Source organism: Urocampus carinirostris, unplaced genomic scaffold (assembly GCF_059441175.1).
Source record: "Urocampus carinirostris isolate Australia breed hairy pipefish unplaced genomic scaffold, RoL_Ucar_1.0 HiC_scaffold_233, whole genome shotgun sequence".
Taxonomy (NCBI): Eukaryota; Metazoa; Chordata; class Actinopteri; order Syngnathiformes; family Syngnathidae; genus Urocampus; species Urocampus carinirostris.
The window spans coordinates 9,592-15,000 of NW_028283328.1; the positions used below are offsets into that span (position 1 = coordinate 9,592).

The 5,409-nt window shown below is 58.5% G+C and overlaps 1 non-coding gene across 1 annotated transcript; it reads left to right on the forward strand.

Moving 5' to 3' along the window:
* Positions 1-2,513: 2,513 nt before the first annotated feature.
* Positions 2,514-4,500, forward strand: LOC148344864 (18S ribosomal RNA). The gene has a single exon (XR_015849044.1). It is a non-coding gene; the product is annotated as an 18S ribosomal RNA (ribosomal RNA).
* Positions 4,501-5,409: the final 909 nt, after the last annotated feature.

Below are 5,409 nucleotides of genomic sequence, written 5' to 3' on the forward strand. Positions count from 1 at the left end.
TGTTCCTAACTGTGGTGGCTTGTTTGTAGAATGTGGGGCCCTGCGTTTGTGTTATGTTGATTTCTGGTAATTTACTTTTTACTAAGTAGTCTTTCAGGTTTTTGTTTCTTTAAAGGCTGAGATGATTTTGTAATCTTGGATTATGCTTGTGTTCTGTAGTGTCTGATTTATATTTTGTCCATTCATTCAGACGGGTCCATGTATTTTCAGCGACAGCCGCAGTACCGCCAAAATCCATGCAGCGGCGCTGAATTTATGGCCTCCGAAAGGCCCATTCATTCAGACGGGTCCATGTATTTTCAGCGACAGCCGCAGTACCGCCAAAATCCATGCAGAGGCGCTGAGTTTATGGCCTCCGAAAGGCCCATTCATTCAGACGGGTCCATGTATTTTCAGCGACAGCAGCAGTACCGCCAAAATCCATGCAGCGGCGCTGTATTTATGGCCTCCGAAAGGCCCATTCATTACCAACGGGGCTGCAGTAGCATCCGCGGCCACGCAGGGGCAGATATTGTGAGGGAATTACATGGTAGTGGACGGAGCGCCCATGCATTTCCAATGGGAGTGCAGTACCTCAAAATCCGCTCCAAGCCACCGAACTTGAGGGCCCGACGTTCCCTCAACACTAGCCAGTGCAATCGACATTTCGTTCTGTGTACATTGTTACACAGAATGACAATACAAGGGAATTATTATTATTATTATTATTATTATGTATTCAGCCACTAGTGGCGGGCACAATACCCCAAACACTGGCCCGGCGCTGGCTGAGTTTATGGCCTCTGAAAGGCCCATACATTCAGACGGGTCCATGTATTTTCAGTTTTCCGTAGCAGGTGTGATTGTTTGTTTAATTAGGTAGTTTGTGTTGGTGACGGTGTTCCTAACTGTGGTGGCTTGTTTGTAGAATGTGGGGCCCTGCGTTTGTGTTATGTTGATTTCTGGTAATTTACTTTTTACTAAGTAGTCTTTCAGGTTTTTGTTTCTTTTAAAGGCTGAGATGATTTTGTAATCTTGGATTATGCTTGTGTTCTGTAGTGTCTGATTTATATTTTGTCCATTCATTCAGACGGGTCCATGTATTTTCAGCGACAGCCGCAGTACCGCCAAAATCCATGCAGCGGCGCTGGATTTATGGCCTCCGAAAGGCCCATTCATTCAGACGGGTCCATGTATTTTCAGCGACAGCCGCAGTACCGCCAAAATCCATGCAGAGGCGCTGAGTTTATGGCCTCCGAAAGGCCCATTCATTCAGACGGGTCCATGTATTTTCAGCGACAGCAGCAGTACCGCCAAAATCCATGCAGCGGCGCTGTATTTATGGCCTCCGAAAGGCCCATTCATTACCAACGGGGCTGCAGTAGCATCCCGCGGCCACGCAGGGGCAGATATTGTGAGGGAATTACATGGTAGTGGACGGAGCGCCCATGCATTTCCAATGGGAGTGCAGTACCTCAAAAATCCGCTAGAGGGCCCCGAACTTGAGGGCCCGGCGTTCCCTCAAGTGCCGATTTTATACCCCCTTCTCCAGCCGACAGCCAGAATTATATTAGGGACTCGCAATTTTGAGAGGTGAGCACCAGGGCTAATCAGCGGCCACCCGTGACCATTGAGTCCGACAGAGCAGAGGCTAGGGGCGGCCTCGCATCTCGCAATTACCGAGGGAAGATGCCGGTTCTCGAAAAATTTCTAAGTTTTTCAAATTTTAAAGTATTGAAGTATTTAGGGCGCTTCCCGCGGCCCTGGCTTTTGCATGTACCCCTCTAAGCTCCGGTTCTCGAAAAATGTCTAAGTTTTTCAAACTTTAAAGTATTGAAGCCGGACTTCCGCGGAGGCTGACAGGGGGCCTCCATCGAAGCACCCTTCACCCCCGGGTGAGCCGGCGTCGGCCCACGGGCCTGCCGGTTCCCCAACTGAGCGATTGGCACACGAGACCCGCCTCGGAGGGCCCACGTCGGCCGGCGCAAGCCGGTGTTCGGGCGTGCGGCTCCTCCGGCTTTGCGGGTCAAGCTCCAGCGCCGAGGATACTAGGCAAACGTTGGGCCCCCCCGAGCCGAGTGGATACCCGCCTCAGAAAGAGCTGGGGCGGTACGTACGGACGGCCTCACTAAGAGGGAACGGAAGCTACTAAAGCACACGTATAACTGTCCGATGTGCGAACGAAAGTGAGGCCGGACGAATCCGATACGAGTTACGAGTGAGGCGGGATCCACGGCTGGCACTCGCGGGGCCCTCTTGCGAAACCATGCCTCGGCGTGAACCTTTTGGCGGCAGAACCAAGACGAACCGAGGTCGAGCTTCCGTCTCGAGCCACACCCAGACGTCCGACCGTCGCGGAGCCCGACGCCACGCGTGCTAGGGCTCCGCGCGAAACATCGTTTCACGACACCCGCTCGTCAGCCCGTCCGAACGTATACGAGTGTCGCGCGGCCCCCCGGGCCCGGCTGTAGCCACAGCCTCGTCCCGGACCAGGGCCGCACCGCCACCAGCAGCGCCCCCCCGGCGGCAGACGCACTCTGGTTGATCCTGCCAGTAGCATATGCTTGTTTTCAAGATTAAGCCATGCATGTCTAAGTACGAATGGCCAGTACAGTGAAACTGCGAACGGCTCATTAAATCAGTTATGGTTCCTTTGATCGCTCCACCGTTACTTGGATAACTGTGGCAAATCCAGAGCTAATACATGCAAACGAGCGCCGACTCGCGGGCGGGGCTCCGGCCTCGCCCCGGGGACGCGTGCATTTATCAGACACAAAAACCCACGCGGTGTCCGGCGGGCGGGGGCTCAGCCGTCGCGCGCGTCCCCCGCGTCCGGCCTCCGCCTCTCCGGGCGGGGGCGTAAGCGGCGCGGGCGGCTCCGCGCGCGCCGGTCCTCGTTCCGCCGGCCCGGCCCCCCCTTTGTGTTGACTCAGGATAACCTCGTGCCGATCGCTCGCCCACCCGAGGCGGCGACGACTCATTCGAATGTCTGCCCTATCAACTTTCGATGGTAGACTCTGCGCCTACCATGGTGACCACGGGTAACGGGGAATCAGGGTTCGATTCCGGAGAGGGAGCATGAGAAACGGCTACCACATCCAAGGAAGGCAGCAGGCGCGCAAATTACCCACTCCCGACACGGGGAGGTAGTGACGAAAAATAACAATACGGGACTCGTTCGAGTCTCCGTAATTGGAATGAGCCGAACACAAACCCATCGGCCAGCATCCATTGGAGGGCAAGTCTGGTGCCAGCAGCCGCGGTAATTCCAGCTCCAATAGCGTATTTTAAAGTTGCTGCAGTTAAAAAGCTCCTAGTTGGACCCCGGGACGCGAGCTGACGGTCCGCCGCGAGGCGTGCATCCGTCTGTCCCAGCCCCTGCCTCTCGGCAAAAGCCCCCGTGATGCCCTTCGCTGGGTGTCACTCGCGGGGCCCGAAGCGTTTACTTTGAGGAAATTAGAGTGTTCAAAGCAGGCCACACGGCCGCCCCTGCATATCGCAGCTGGGAATAATGGAATAGGACTCCGGTTCTATTTTGTGGGTTGTCATGAACTGGGGCCATGATTAAGAGGGACGGCCGGGGGCATTCGTACTGCGCCGCTAGAGGTGAAATTCTTGGACCGGCGCAAGACGGACGAGAGCGAAAGCATTTGCCAAGAATGTTTTCATTAATCAAGAACGAAAGTCGGAGGTTCGAAGACGATCAGATACCGTCCTAGTTCCGACCATAAACGATGCCGACTCGCGATCCGGCGGCGTTATTCCCATGACCCGCCGAGCAGCACCCGGGAAACCGACCAAGTGTCTGGGTTCCGGGGGGAGTATTGTTGCAAAGCTGAAACTTAAAGGAATTGACGGAAGGGCACCACCAGGAGTGGAGCATGCGGCTTAATTTGACTCAACACGGGAAACCTCACCCGGCCCGGACACGGAAAGGATTGACAGATTGAAGGCTCTTTCTCGATACCGTGGGTGGTGGTGCATGGCCGTTCGTAGTTGGTGGAGCGATTTGTCTGGTTAATTCCGATAACGAACGAGACTCAAACATACTAAATAGTACCGCGGCCCCCCGCGCGGTCGGCGGCAGAAAACTTCTTAGAGGGACAAGTGGCTCTCAGCCACACGAGAATGAGCAATAACAGGTCTGTGATGCCCTTAGATGTCCGGGGCTGCACGCGCGCCACACTGAGCGTATAAGCGCGTCGTCTATCCCCGCGCCGGCAGGCGCGGGTAATCCTATGAACCCCGCTCGTGACAGGGCCTGGGGATTGCAATTATTTCCCACCAACGAGGAATTCCCAGTAAGCGCGGGTCATTAGCCTGCGTTGATTAAGTCCCTGCCCTTTGTACACACCGCCCGTCGCTACTACCGATCGGATGGCTTAGTGAGGTCCTCGGATAGTCCCCGCCGGGGCCGGCCCCGGCTCCGGCGGTGTGCCAGAAGACGGTCGAACTTGACTATCTAGAGGAAGTAAAAGTCGTAACAAGGTTTCTGTAGGTGAACCTGCAGAAGGATCATTAACGTACGAGCGGCAGCAGATCCGCCTCGGTACACCCCCGACGAGCCAGACGCCGAGGGCGGCGGGTCGTCGCAGGCGGAGGAAGAGGGTAGACCGGGACGGGACGGGACGGGGGGCGCGGCGCGGGTCACTCCCGGGCCGCGCGTCGGAGCGAGTTCGGCGGGCGCCACGCGGCGCGGCGCGACGCGAGAAAAGGCGGCGGGCGATGTCGCGCTACCTCCGTGCGAGCGGGGTAGCGCGCTCGTCCGACGACCCCAGTAGCGCGGCGCGGCGCGACGACAGGCGACCGCCAGCGACGGGCGAAAGGCGGCGGCCGTGCGCGGGACCCCCGTAACCGGGGAATCCCCCTATGCCGACGACCCTAGCTCGGCGCGGTTCTCGCGCTTCCGGCGCGCGCTTCCGGGGCGGCACTCGCCTCGACGACCTCCCGTCCTTTAAAGGTAACGGTTCGGGCCGGCGCCCCGGCGTCCGTCCGCCCGTCGGTGTCGCGTGTCCGTGCGGCGCGGGGCTGCTCTCGGCGAGGGTCGCCGAGCAAGCGGATCCCCGCACGGATCACAACGGCCGTATGGCGGCGGCGTCGGGACGCCCGCCCGAGACGAAGGTTCAGGGCGACGAAACGGTGCTCCCACCGGCTACCTTTTTCCCCGGCCAAACGCGTCCGTCGGCCGGAGCCCTCGAGGGGCCGCGTAGCGCGCGCGTGGGCCGGCCCCCGGACACCGGAGTCCCTCCCGGGGCTCCGGACACCGGGGGTTCGGTTCCGCGCGGTCCGCCGCGGTCTCCTCTGTCCATCCATAGTCCGGGCAGGCCGCGGCCGGGTCGGGGGCCAGTCCCCCCTCGGTGTCAGCGCGGTCGCGCCGCCCTTGTAAACCAAACCCACTCGCTGACGGGTAGCAACACCCAAAGCGTCGCT